The sequence below is a fragment of the Oncorhynchus tshawytscha genome, linkage group LG07, assembly GCF_018296145.1.
Source record: "Oncorhynchus tshawytscha isolate Ot180627B linkage group LG07, Otsh_v2.0, whole genome shotgun sequence".
Taxonomy (NCBI): domain Eukaryota; kingdom Metazoa; phylum Chordata; class Actinopteri; order Salmoniformes; family Salmonidae; genus Oncorhynchus; species Oncorhynchus tshawytscha.
In genome coordinates this window covers 57,278,103-57,293,617 of record NC_056435.1, presented here as the reverse complement: position 1 = coordinate 57,293,617, position 15,515 = coordinate 57,278,103, and the positions used below count along the sequence as shown (strand labels likewise).

Below are 15,515 nucleotides of genomic sequence, written 5' to 3'. Positions count from 1 at the left end.
CCATGCTACTAGCTATTAAGACGTTAGCAGGCTAACTTAACTACACACGCTGAAACTTTTCGATAGCTAGCTTGTTCGTTGGAAATCATATAAAATATATTTCAATGGTTTGATTAATTGCAAAATTATTCAAAATAGCTAAATTGTATGGTTAGATATAATTTTTTGTGAAAAACAAATTGCAACTGCAGTCTAAAACTATAAACTTTGTGAGAAAGTCTCTTTATTCAAAAATTGATTTTTGTTTTTATTATTAACAAAACGTTCTTCAAAAAGACCCAGATAAAGGTTAGCATTGCTCGGAGCGAATGTGGAGCCCATCGATGTTCTATTCGTTTGGAGGTAGTATTCATCATCAAACCTGAAATAGTTATATGTCAAAACATATTCAGCTCTAAAATAAAGTTTGTTGGTGGATATTCATTAGTATCTCTGTCTCCCCCCCCCCCCACCCTCCAGACATTATTTCCTAAAGGTCTTAAGGATGAAATGCCTATGTATGTTATGTTGTGAATTTGAACATGAATTATGCCCCTATTTAAGATTATTCTGATGTTTTTCGTACGATGTACCCAATGATGAATGAAAACTTGCTTTGTGGTTTTACAGGCATGTTTAATACGTCTTATTTACACACTTTATTTGAATATTTATTTAATGCATATTGTTATATTTGGTAGCACTTGTTTGTTTTTCCTTTGCCTCCAACCCCTTTCGATGGTTGGAACGGATGTGGGTGGGGCTAGGTCTTTTAATTTTTACATTTACAAATGAGGTAAGATAAGGGAGGCAAGGCAATAAATAGGCCATGGTGGCAAAGTAATTACAATATAGCAATTAAACACTGGAGTGGTAGATGTGCAGAAGATAAATGTGCAAGTAGAGATACTGGGGTACAAAGGAGCGAGATAAATAAATAAATTCAAAATGAGGATGAGGTAGTTGGATGGGCTATTTGCAGATGGGCTATGTACAGGTGCAGTGATCTGTGAGCTGCTCTGACAGCTGGTGCTTAAAGCTAGTGAGGGAGATATGAGTCTCCAGCTTCAGTGATTTTTGCAGTTCGTTCCAGTCATTGGCAGCAGAGAACTGGAAGGAACATTAATCGGGTTCTCACAAAAAGAAAAGTTCTTACTACTTGCAAATAAAAACAGTCCTTTGCACCACGCAAGTGGTTGACCTAAATTATATATATATTATATATTTTTTTTTTCAATTGCAAAAAACATTGTACCATAGATTGGTAAAACGAATAGCCATCAAGCTAATATTAAGTGTCAGTGCGAATTTCCCTGCCATAAAAAAATATATATATAAAAATGAAGGAAAGGTGGCCAAAGGAGGAATTGGCTTTGGGGGTGACCAGTGAGATACACCTGCTGGAGCGCGTGCTACGGGTGGGTGCTGCTATGGTGACCAGGGAGCTGAGATAAGGCGGGGCTTTAAGGCTGCTAATTTTTTTTAAACTCACAAAAGCTCTGACGAAGGCCGTGAGGCCGATACTTAAGCTTTTTAAAGATCAGTGATACTATCGAGAGCGGTGTGCGGTTTCCTTTTTACTTAACATACATGCAAATTAAAATATAAAATAAATGGTGTGTGTATGCATTCATGTGTGTATTAGTGCTTGCCAGAGGAGGCTGGTGGGAGGAGCTATAGGATGATGGGCTCATTGTAATGTCTGGAATGGAATGGTTGGAACGGAGCCGTATGTGGTTTCCATATGTTTTATGTTTTTGATACCGTTCCATTTATTCCATTCCAGCCACTACAAGGAGCCCGTCCTCCTATATCTGCTCCCACCAGCTTCCTCTGGCACGCACACACACGTATACACACACACACACATTTTATTTTAAATGTTTTGTTTAACCATATTTCATGCAATATTTCATCTTTGTGATTTATGTTATCTTTCATTTTAAATGTGTATTGATAATGCTTAAAAAAAAACTTTCTATACAAATAATGTGAGCAACAACAATTTGACTAATAGGTGTTAATGTCAATGATACGTTTCCTATAGACATGTACCCACCAACAGGGTATGTGTAACGGTTTTCTAGTGGTGATGAAGGAGAGTCGGACCAAACTGCAGCGTGTCGATTGCGATCCATGTTTAATACAACAAAGAAAACACGAACACTACACAAAACAATAAACGAAACCGAAACAGCCTATCTGGTGCAAACTAACAGAGAGTACACATAGGACACTAAGGACAATCACCCACGACAAACTCAAAGAATATGGCTGCCTAAATATGGTTCCCAATCAGAGACAACGATAAGCACCTGCCTCTGATTGAGAACCACTCCAGACAGCCATAGACTTTGCTAGACAACCCACTAAGCTACAATCCCAATACCACCACCAAAACCCCAAGACAAACACACCACAATACAAAAACCCCATGCCACACCCTGGCCTGACCAAATACATAAAGATAAACACAAAAATACTTTGACCAGGGCGTGACAGAACCCCCCCCCTAAGGTGCGGACTCCCGAACGCACCTCAAAACAATAGGGAGGGTCCGGGTGGGCGTCTGTCCATGGTGGCGGCTCCGGCGCGGGACGTGGACCCCACTCATTTAATGTCTTAGTCCCCTCTCCCTTCGTCCCTGGATAGTCCACCCTCGCCGCCGACCATGGCCTAGTAGTCCTCACCCAGAACCCCACTGGACTGAGGAGCAGATCGGGACTGAAGGACAGCTCGGGACTGAGGCAGCTCGGGACTGAGGGGAAGCTCGGGAGTGAGAGAAAGCTCAGGAGTGAGTGGAAGCTCAGGAGTGAGAGGAAGCTCAGGAGTGAGAGGAAGCTCAGGCAGGTAGATAGATCTACCAGCTCCTGGCTGGCTGGTGGATTCAGGATTGGCAGGCAGATCCTGGCTGACTGGCAGATCTGGAAGAGTCTGGCTGACTGGCAGATCTGGAAGAGTCTGGTTGACTGGCAGATCTGGAAGAGTCTGGTTGACTGGCAGATCTGGAAGAGTCTGGCTGACTGGCAGATCTGGAAGAGTCTGGCTGGCAGATCTGGCAGATCTGGAAGAGTCTGGCGCTGGGCAGACTGGCGACTGCTGGGCAGACTGGCGGCGCTGGGCAGACTGGCGGCGCTGGGCAGACTGGGGGGGCACTGGGGGCACTGGCGCTGGGCAGACTGGCGGCACTAGCTGCTCCATATAGGCTGACAGCTCTGGCGGCTTCTTACAGACTGACCGCTCTGGCGGCTCCGTGCTGACTGGCAGCTCCTTGCAGACTGACAGCTCCTTGCAGACTGGCAGCTCCTTGCAGACTGGCAGCTCCTTGCAGACTGGCAGCTCCTTGCAGACTGGCAGCTCCTTGCAGACTGGCAGCTCTATGCAGACTGACAGCTCTGGCTGCTCCATGTAGACTGGCTGCTTCATGCAGACTGACAGCTCTGGCTGCTTCATGCAGACTTGCATCTCTGGCTGCGCTGAACAGGCGGGAGACTCCGGCAGCGCTGGAGATGAGGAAAGCTCTAACAGCGCTAGATAGGCGGGAGACTCCGGCAGCGCAGGAGAGGAGAAAGGTTCCGACAGCGCTGGAGAGGCGAGGCGCACTGTAGGCCTGATGCGTGGTGCTGGTACTGGTGGTACTGGACCGAGGACACGCACAGGAAGCCTGGTGCGGGGAGCTGCTACCGGAGGGCTGGGGTGTGGAGGTGGTACTGGATAGACCGGACCGTGCAGGCGCACTGGAGCTCTTGAGCACCGAGCCTGCCCAACCTTACCTGGTTGAATGCTCTCGGTTGCCCTGCCAGTGCGGCGAGGTGGAATAGCCTGCACTGGGCTATGCAGGCGAACCGGAGACACCGAGCGCAAGGCTGGTGCCATGTAAGCCGGCCCAAGGAGACGCACTGGGGACCAGATGCGTAGAGCCGGATTCATGGCATTTGGCTCGACGCTCAATCTAGCCCGGCCGATACGCGGAGCTGGAATATACCGAACCGGGCTGTGCACCCGCACTGGAGACACCGTGCGCTCCACAGCATAACACGGTGCCTGCCCGGTCTCTCCAGCCCCCGGTAGGCACAGGGAGTTTGCGCAGGTCTCCTACCTGGCATAGCCATACTCCCTGTAAGCCCCCAAGACATTTTGGGGCTGGCTCTCGGGCTTCGCTCTGCGCCGCCGTGTTTTCCTTTTCGACTCCATTCGCCTATAGCCTTCTTCGCACTGCTCAAGCGAATCCCATGCGGGCTCCTGCACTCTCTCTGGGTCGGCCGCCCACCTGTCGATTTCTTCCCACGTCGTATACTCCATGCCATTGCTGTCCATAACGTCCTCCTTTCGCTTCTCCTGCCTGTTACCACGCCGCTCGGTCCGTATGTGGTGGGTGATTCTGTAACGGTTTTCTAGTGGTGATGAAGGAGAGTCGGACCAAACTGCAGCGTGTCGATTGCGATCCATGTTTAATACAACAAAGAAAACACGAACACTACACAAAACAATAAACGAAACCGAAACAGCCTATCTGGTGCAAACTAACAGAGAGTACACATAGGACACTAAGGACAATCACCCACGACAAACTCAAATAATATTGCTGCCTAAATATGGTTCCCAATCAGAGACAACGATAAGCACCTGCCTCTGATTGAGAACCACTCCAGACAGCCATAGTCTTTGCTAGACATCCCACTAAGCTACAATCCCAATACCACCACCAAAACCCCAAGACAAACACACCACAATACAAAAACCCCATGCCACACCCTGGCCTGACCAAATACATAAAGATAAACACAAAAATACTTTGACCGGGGCGTGACAGTATGGTAATAAGTCCTTGATACCTACAGGAAAGAGTGCTGAAAAAAAGAGAGAGAGACAGAGAGATATATGTGTGTTAGAGCGACAGAATGAGAGAGTGAGAGATTTGTTGTCAGCATGGATAATGTGTGTCATGTTTGGTATTTCTTAAACCTAATGTAGGAATCTCCAGTGCCAAAGACGTTTCTATTGCATGTCCTGTATCAGAGTTTTACTATTGAGTGTTGGCCAGCTTGTTTATATCCATTCAATGAAGGTGACTTTCTTTCTGACTTGTGCGTCAGTGTTACTGATCCTAAACACTGTCAACAGACACTCACAGGAACTCAGCTGGTGAAGTTTAAGGTTCACCTGCTGAGGTATTTGTATTAATTATGGATCCCCATCAGTTCCGCCAAGCCAGCGGATTTTCTGATTTTCGAACACATGAAGGAACATTTGGGGCGGCAGGGTAGCCTAGTGGTTAGAGCGTTGGACTAATAACCAAAAGGCTGCAAGTTCAAATCCCGAGCTGACCAGGTACAAATCTGTCGTTCTGCCCCTGAACAGGCAGTTAACCAACTGTTCCTAGGCCGTCATTGAAAATAAGAATTTGTTCTTAACTGACTTGCCTAGTTAAATAAAGGTAAAATAAAAAAATTATCACAAAATAAACCCCAAAAATAAAACAGTACATTATATAACATTATTACACCATTACATACAGTATCTACAACACAAAATGTATAATACAACAATATTAAAATTGTACGTGTGTAGAGTGTGTGTGCCAGCGTGAGTATGGAGATTGAAGAGATGGCAAATAGGAGTGGCAAAATAGTCCACTGACATCCTCAGTAATTTTCTGCCCAGGTGGCTTGTCATTGTTGATATATAGCAGTTATTTTTCACCTCTTCCACACTCACTGTTTTGGTCAATTATGAATAGATGAGTAGGTTCAGACTTTGCTGTTGTCATGCCTAAGTTTGTTAATCTTGTCAATGAAAAAAACATTCAAGCAGTTGTCAATATCAGTGGGTTTTATCAATCTGATTCAATGAAGGATGGAGTCGAGTTCGCCTTTTTGTACAACATTTTATTTAAGGTGTTTTTTTGTTGATTGTGTTAGGACTGTTGAACTCTGTTAACCTTTCCATGTATGGAGATGGCAAAGTGTTTTGTCATTCTTTACATAACTTATCTTTGTTTCCTTATACAGTTTGTTGCTTCTCATTGCACACAACAGACCAGAAAATATGATTTACACTACCGTTCAAAAGTTTGGGGTCACTTAGAAATGTTGTAGATATCAGTAGATCAGTAGATATCCTACGCACATACATACACACTAACATTAGCACACAATGTCCTGCTACCCAGCCGACAGAGATTAGGGAGACCTTGAGCCGTACTCCCTATTCTCTCCCAAATCTCTAATCTCTAGTTTTGCTCAGACAGTTTGTCTTTAACATACCATAAAGACAAACATTAGCTATATTGTTTTACCCTAATTCTGACTAGAACTACACATTTATTGATTGTAATTTTATGCATTCTAATCAATAACATACAATTATATGGTTTCAGGGTGGAATGTTCTAATCATTCAATTAACAGATAAATCCCATTAACAATCCACCCTTAATGACTAAATAATACACACTGACACATCAATTGTATACAAGAATAATCCAGACCAATTCATTGCTTATCATATCCTGCCATATGTTACACAATCTATTGCAAGCCCAACGGTTTCTCCCCCCTCTGGGTGGGAGATCTCCTTCAGTGGTCCTAAGTGGTCTGCCACAGTTCCTTGTCTGCTATGATTCAAACCCATTTCCATATGTTATACAGTGACAGGGTGGAATACTGTTAATTATTGCCTAAACATTAACTACAAAAAATTACACATCTATTTTTATTAACCAACAATGCAGTTCAAGAAAAATAATTCAGAAAATATTTACAAAATAAACTAAAGTAAATCAAAAAGTAACACGAAAATTACATAACAGCGAGGCTATATACAGGGAGGTACCAGTACAATGTGCAGGGGTACAGGTTAGTCGAGGTAATTTGTAAAGTGACTATGCTGTAGATAATAAACTGTAGATAATAAACAGCGAGTAGCCACAGTGTAAAAACAAAGGAAGGTCAGTGTAAATAGTCTGGGCGGCCATTTGATTAATTGTTCAGCAGTCTTATGGCTTGGAGGTAGAAGCTGTTAAACCTGTTGTGACTAGGGGGCAGTATTTTCCTTTTTGGGAAAAAAACGTTCCTGTAGTAAACGGGATATTTTGTCAGGACAAGATGCTAGAATATGCATATAATTGACAGCTTAGGATAGAAAACACTCTAACGTTTCCAAAACTGTAAAAATATTGTCTGTGAGTATAACAGAACTGATGTTGCAGGCAAAAGCCTGAGAAAAATCCAATCCGGAAGTGCCCCATGTTTTGAAAGTGCTGCGTTCCAATGAGTCCCTATTGAGCAGTGAATGGGCTATCAACCAGATTACTCTTTCTCCGTATTCCCGAAGGTGTTTACAGCATTGTGACGTAGTTTTACGCCTTTATGTTGAAGAATACCCGTAAGCGGCTACATTGCGCAGGTGGTCACCTGATGCTGCAAGAGAGATTCTCGCGTAAAATACAGAGGTAGCCATTACTCCAATCGGTTCTACTGAAAAACGAATTGTCCCGAGGGATATATTATCGAATAGATATTTGAAAAACACCTTGAGGATTGATTATAAACAACGATTGCCATGTTTCTGTCGATATTATGGAGCTAATTTGGAATATTTTTCGCCGTTTTCGTGACTGCAATTTCCGGGCGATTTCTCAGCCAAACGTGAAGAACAAACGGAGCTATTTCGCCTACAAAAATAATATTTTTGGAAAAAAGGAACATTTGCTATCTAACTGGGAGTCTCGTGAGTGAAAACATCCGAAGCTCATCAAAGGTAAACAATTTAATTTGATTGCTTTTCTGATGACCAAGTTACCTGCTGCTAGCTGGACAAAATGCTATGCTAGGCTATCGATAAACTTACACAAATGCTTGTCTAGCTTTGGCTGTAAAGCATATTTTGAAAATCTGAGATGACAGGGTGATTAACAAAAGGCTAAGCTGTGTCTCAATACATTTCATTTGTGATTTTCATGAATAGGAATATTTTCTAGGGATATTTATTTCCGTTGCGTCATGCTAATTAGTGTCAGGCGATGATTACGCTCCCGCATGCGGGATGGGGAGTCACTAGAGGTTTAAGGAGCTGACACGTATGGTCAGGGTGTGACAGTACCCCCCCCAAGGTGCGGACTCCAGCCGCAAAACCTGAACCTATTGGGGAGGGTCTGGGTGGGCATCTGTCCGCGGTGGCGGCTCTGGTGCTGGACGTGGCCCCCACTTCACCATAGTCTTAGTCCGCTTCCTTGGCCTCCTAACTACGGCGACCCAACTACATGACCCCACTGGACTGAGGGGCAGCTGCTCGGGACAGAGGGGCAGCTGCTCGGGACAGAGGGGGTCTGGCGCATCTGGGCAGAGGGGGTCTGGTGCCTCTGGGCAGAGGGGGACTGGCGCCTCTGGGCAGAGGGGGTCTGGCGCCTCTGGGCAGAGGGGGTCTGGCGCCTCTGGGCAGAGGGGGTCTGGCGCCTGGATGGACCGGAGAGACAGCCTGGTACGGGGGGCTGCCACCGGAGGACTGGTGCGTGGAGGTGGTGACGGATAGACCGGACCGTGCAGGCGCACTGGAGCTCTTGAGCACCGAGCCTGCCCAACCTTACCCGGTTGAGTGGTCCCGGTCGCCCTGCCAGTGCGGCGAGGTGGAATAGCCCGCACTGGGCTATGCAGGCGAACCGGGGACACCGTGCGCAAGGTTGGTGCCATGTAAGCCGGCCCAAGGAGACGCACTGGAGACCAGATGCGTAGAGCCGGCTTCATGGCACTTGGCTCGATACCCACTCTAGCCCGGCCGATACGCGGAGCTGGAATGTACCGCACCGGGCTATGCACCCGCACTGGGGACACCGTGCGCTTCACAGCATAACACGGTGCCTGCCCGGTCTCTCTAGCCCCTCGGTAAGCACAGGAAGTTGGCTCAGGTCTCCTACCTGGCGTAGCCATACACCCTGTGAGCCCCCCCCCCAAGACATTTTTGGGGCTGACTCTCAGGCTTCCATCCACGACGCCGCGCTGCCTCCTCATACCAGCGCCTCTCCGCTTTCGCCACCTCCAGTTCTTCTTTGGGGCGGCGATATTCTCCTGGCTCAGCCCAGGGTCCTTTACCATCCAATTCGTCCTCCCATGTCCATTCTTCCAAGTAGTGCAGCCTCTGGTGGTGAAGGAGAGGAGGACCAAAACGCAGCGTGGTGGTTATTCATGTTTCTTTAATGAAGACGCTATACATGAATAAACTAACGAAAACAATAAAGTGAGAACTCAAAACAGCCCTATCTGGTGCAAAACACAAAGACAGGAACAATCACCCACAAACACACAGTGAAACCCAGGCTACCTAAATATGGTTCCCAATCAGAGACAATGACTAACACCTGCCTCTGATTGAGAACCATATCAGGCCAAACACAGAAACAGACAAACTAGACACACAACATAGAATGCCCACTCAGATCACACCCTGACCAAACAAACATAGAAACATACAAAGCAAACTATGGTCAGGGTGTGACAGGAGCCTTTTGGCCCTAGACTTGGCGCTCTGGTACCACTTGCCGTGCGGTAGCAAGGAGGACAGTCTATGAATTGGGTGACTGGAATCTTTGATAATTTTACCTAAACACTTAGGCTCCAGTTAGTATGTAGCCAGTAGCACACTTCCTGCAGTGAGCTGGCCCAGTGCCCATACAGCCCACTCAGGCATCAACAGTCTGGGAGAAGACCAAAAAAAACATCATCATCAATACATAACACTCACATCCATCACTCTCACTAATGGTGGAGAGGAGGTTCTGCTTCAGAAATCGAAATTAATGACACCCTTAGTCATAAAACTGGAGAAAGAGCAAATAATCTACTGAAGACACTAATCTATGCAATGTACAGTTATACCTGAGGCTCTTACAAATCATAACGTGTATCAACTGTTGAAGAGTGAGGAAGTGACCTCCTGACCTCTGACCCCTGGTAGCAGAACTGACCTCTGCACTGATAGTTGCCATCTATTGAAGCATTAGGTGTTAGGAGGACACTGTGCCACACTCGTCTATGTCTGGAACACAACAGAACAAGAAATATAGTAACAGAACAGGTATTATAGGAATGGAACAGAACAGGTATTATAGGAATGGAACAGAACGGGTATTATAGGAGGGAAATATAACAGGTATTATAGGAACAAAACAGGTATTATAGGAGGAAAATATAACAGGTATTATAGGAACGGAACAGAACAGGTATTATAGGAACAGAAAAGGTGTTATAGGAACAGAAAAGGTGTTATAGGAACAGAACAGAACAGGTATTATAAAAAACGGAACAGAACAGGTATTATAGGAACGGAACAGAACAGGTATTATAGGAATGGAACAGAACAGGTATTATAAGAACGGAACAGAACAGGTATTATAGGAGGAAAATATAACAGGTATTATAGGAACACAACAGAACAGGTATTGTAGGAGGAAAATATAACAAGTATTATAGGAACGGAACAGAACATGTATTATAGGAACAGAACAGGTATTATAGGAACAGAACAGGTGTTATAGGAACAGAACAGAACAGGTATTATAAAAAACAGAACAGAACAGGTATTATAAAAAACGGAACAGAACAGGTATTATAGGAACGGAACAGAACAGGTATTATAGGAACGGAACAGAACAGGTATTATAGGAACGGAACAGAACAGGTATTATAGGAACACAACAGAACAGGAATTATAGGAACAGAACAGGTATTATAGGAACAGAACAGAACAAGAATTATAGGAAGAGACCAGAACAGGTATTATAGGAACAGAACAGAACAGGTATTATATGAACAGAACAAAGCAGGTATTATGGGAACAGAACAGAGCAGGTGTTATAGGAACAGAACAGAACAAGAATTATAGGAGGAAAATATGACAGGTATTATAGAAACAGAACGGGTGTTATAGGAACGGAACAGAACTGGTATTATAGTAACGGAACAGGTATTATAGGAACGGAAAATGTATTATAGGAAGAGAACAGAGGAGGTATTATAGGAACAGAACAGGTATTATAGGAACGGAACAGGTATTATAGGAACGGAACAGGAATTATAGGAAGAGAACAGAGCAGGTAATATAGGAACAGAACAGAGCAGGTAATATAGGAACAGAACAGGTAGTATAGGAACAGAACAGAGCAGGTATTATAGGAACAGAACAAATATTAAAGGAACAGAAATTATAGGAACAGAACAGAGCAAGTGCTATAGGAACAGAACAGAGCAGGTATTATAGGAACAAAACATAGCAGGTATTATAGGAACAGAACAGAACAGGTATCATAGGAACAGAATAGGAATTATAGAAACAGAACCGCGCAGGTATTATAGGAACAGAACAGAGCAGGTATTATAGGAACAGAACAGAGCAGGTATTATAGGAACAGAACAGAAATTATAGGAACAGAACAGAGCAGGTATTACAGCAACAGAACAGAGCAGGTATTACAAAAACAGAACAGAGCAGGTATTACAGGAACAGAACAGAGCAGGTATTATGGGAACAGAACAGAGCAGGTATTATGGGAACAGAACAGAGCAGGTATTATAGGAAGAGAACAGAGCAGGTATTATAGCAACAGAACAGGTAATGTAGGAACAGAACAGGTATTATAGGAACAGAACAGGTATTAAAGGAACAGAACAGAACAGGTATTATAGGAACAGAACAGAGCAGGTATTATAGGAACAGAACAGAGCAGGTATTATAGGAACAGAACAGAAATTATAGGAACAGAACAGAGCAGGTATTACAGCAACAGAACAGAGCAGGTATTACAAAAACAGAACAGAGCAGGTATTACAGGAACAGAACAGAGCAGGTATTACAGGAACAGAACAGAGCAGGTATTACAGGAACAGAACAGAACAGGTATTACAGGAACAGAACAGAGCAGGTATTACAGGAACAGAACAAAGCAGGTATTACAGGAACAGAACAGAGCAGGTATTACAGGAACAGAACAGAACAGTTATTACAGGAACAGAACAGAACAGGTATTACAGGAACAGAACAGAGCGGGTATTACAGGAACAGAACAGAACAGGTATTACAGGAACAGAACAGAGCAGGTATTACAGGAATAGAACAAAGCAGGTATTACAGGAACAGAACAGAGCAGGTATTACAGGAACAGAACAGAACAGTTATTACAGGAACAGAACAGAACAGGTATTACAGGAACAAAACAGAACAGGTATTATAGGAAAGGAACAGGTATTATAGGAACTAGAGGTCGACCGATTAATTGGAATGGCCGATTAATTAGGGCCGATTTCAAGTTTTCATAACAGTCGGAAATCGATATTTTTGGACACCGATTTGGCCGATTTTTATTTCATTTTTTACACCTTTATTTAATCTTTATTTTACTAGGAAAGTCAGTTAAGAACACATTTTTATTTTCAATGAACAGTGGGTTAACTGCCTCGTTCAGGGGCAGAACGACTGATGTTTACCTTGTCAGCTCGGAGATTCAATCTTGCAACCTTACAGTTAACTAGTCCAATGCTCTAACCACCTGATTACATTGCACTCCACGAGGAGCCTGCCTGTTACGCGAATGCAGTAAGCCAAGGTAAGTTCCTAGCTAGCATTAAACTTATCTTATAAAAAACAATCAATCAATCATAATCACTAGTTAACTACACATGGTTGATGATATTACAAGTTTATCTAGCGTGTCCTGCGTTGCAAATAATCGATGCGGTGCATATTCGCGAAAAAGGACTGTCCTTGCTCCAATGTGTACCTAACCATAAACATCTATTCCTTTCTTAAAATCAATACACAGAAGTATATATTTTTAAACCTGCATATTTAGCTAAAAGAAATCCAGGTTAGCAGGAAATATTAACCAGGTGAAATTGTGTCACTTCTCTTGTGTTCATTGCACGCAGAGTCAGGGTATATGCAACAGTTTGGGCTGCCTAATTTGCCAGAATTTTACGTAATTATGACATAACATTGAAGGTTGTGCAATGTAACAGGAATCTTTAGACTTATGGATGCCACCGTTAGATAAAATACGGAACGGCTCAGTATTTCACTGAAAGAATAAACGTCTTGTTTTCGAGATGATAGTTTCTGGATTCGACCATATTAATGACCTAAGGCTCGTATTTCTGTGTGTTATTATGTTATAATTAAGTCTATGATTTGAGAGAGCAGTCTGACTGAGCGATAGTAGACACCAGCAGGCTCGTAAACATTCATTCTAACAGCACTTTTGTGCATTTTGCCAGCAGCTCTTCGCTGTGCTTCAAGCATTGCTCTGTTTATGACTTCAAGCCCATCAACTCCTGAGATTAGGCTGTTGTAACCGATGTGAATGAGTCTGCATGGGTAACGCTGCTTCGAGGGTGGCTGTTGTCAATGTGTTCCTGGTTCGAGCCCAGGTAGGGGCGAAGAGAGGGACGGAAGCTATACTGTTACACTGGCAATACTAAAGTGCCTATAATAACAGCCAATAGTCAAAGGTATATGAAATACAAATGGTATAGAGAGAAATAGTCCTATAATAACTACAACCTAAAACTTCTTACCTGGGAATATTGAAGACTCATGTTAAAAGGAACCACCAGCTTTCATATGTTCTCAGGTTCTGAACAAGGAACTTAAACATTAGCTTTCTTACATGGCACATATTGCACTTTTACTTTCTTCTCCAACATTTGTTTTTGCATTATTTAAACCAAATTGAACATGTTTCATTATTTATTTGAGGCTAAATGGATGGTTATTGATGTATTAAGTTAAAATAAGTGTTCATTCAGTTCTGTTGTAATTGTCATTATTACAAATAAATAAAATTAAAAAATTGGCCGATTAATCGGTATCAGCTTTTTTTGGTCCTCCAATAATCGTATCGGTATCAGCTTTGAAAAATCATAATCGGTTGACCTCTAATAGGAACATAACAGGTATTATAGGAACAGAACAGAGCAGGTATTAAAGGAACAGAACAGAGCAGGAATTATAGGAACAGAACAGGTGTTATAGGAACAGAACAGAGCAGGTATTGTAGGAACAGAACAGAGCAGGTATTATAGGAACAGAGCAGGTATTATATAAATTGCAGTACAGTATTTTTATAAACTAATGCATTATAAACACATACGCCAAAATTCGTCATTGACATTTTAGTAGATTAGCACACGCTCTTATCCAGAGCGGCGTACAGTAGTGAGTGTATACATTTTCGTACTGTTTTCCCGTGGGAATCAAGGAATCAAACCCACAACCGACCGTGATTGGGAGTCCCATAGGGCGGCGCACAATTGGCCTAGCGTCATCCAGGTTTGGACGGTGTAGGCCGTCATTGTAAATAAGAATTTGTTCATAACTGACTTGCCTGGTTAATTAAAGGTTAACTTAAAAAATGTAAATAAAATAAAAAAGTTACAAAAAGTTACAAGCGCCATGCTTTACCAACTGAGCCACACAGGATTTAGAGAAAGACACACTCACATGCACACTATCCCACTGTCCCACTCACCTACTGTTAATGGTTGCGTCAATCGAATCTGGTATCAGGATAAGTATGATACTGAGTCACCGATTGTATACTATGTACTTTTTATTAGCTAAGCAATAAGTGGTAAATGCAATTTTCGTATATACGGGGTCGCTGTAACACCACGCAGGGTAGAACAGAGAACTGACTTGTTCCTGACAAAGTTATTATAATATACTCTGACAGAAGTAGTTCCTGCTTCCAAGCCGGCCTGTCACAGAGTAGAGACTGGGCGTGGTTTAAACTCACCCAGCCTATCGTTGATTGTTGGCGCACGAACTGGTCCCAGCCCCCAGGCGCTTCAGCGGTCAGTCGTTGTTGTGTAGAATATCTGTGCGCCCATACTTTCGATACAGTTATCACACACCTGGCTCCTGTTATCTAACAAAAGACTGTTTGTTCCCTACACTACGTTCTGTATGTGTTCCCCGCAACTCATTGCACCGTTCCTGTTTTTATGTTATTCTGTATTTTTCCATCACGAGAAAGGCCCATGGCCCTGAAACAGTTAACAATGTCTCAAGTCAGCTATGTTGCATAACACATATACCCACACAAGCCAACAGCAGATAATATTCAATCACATATGATATAGTAACGGGCTATAGTGCATAATACAGAACCTCACACTACATATGTGTTGACATGGAGGGTCCAGCCTGTTCTGCACTCCAGACACAGGTCATTCTGAGGCCCTGAGCATTCCTTACAGGAGTCTGGACAGCCTCAGACCAGAACCACCTGGGACAGCACTGAGTACAGCCCTGCAGCCAGGAGAGGCAAGCCAGTCCTCATCCCTCACTCCTCCCTACCTACCAGCCACTGTTAAAGGTTGCGTCAATCGAATCTGGTATCAGGATAAATTTGACACTGAGTCACTGATTGTATACTATGTACTTTTTATTAGCTAAGCATTAAGTGGTAAATGCAATTTTCGATTATACGGGTTCGCTGTAACACCACGCAGGGCAGTACAGAGAACTAGCCAACACACTAACGGTATC

General features: G+C 43.5%; 1 long non-coding RNA gene across 1 annotated transcript; it reads right to left on the bottom strand.

The window, feature by feature from the left end:
• Positions 1–9,497: 9,497 nt before the first annotated feature.
• On the bottom strand, positions 9,498–14,631 carry LOC121846850. The gene is made up of 3 exons (XR_006083839.1): positions 14,494–14,631; positions 9,940–10,010; positions 9,498–9,669 (listed from the first exon to the last, which is right to left on the bottom strand). It is a non-coding gene; the product is annotated as an uncharacterized LOC121846850 (long non-coding RNA).
• Between the last annotated feature and the right edge of the window lie 884 nt (positions 14,632–15,515).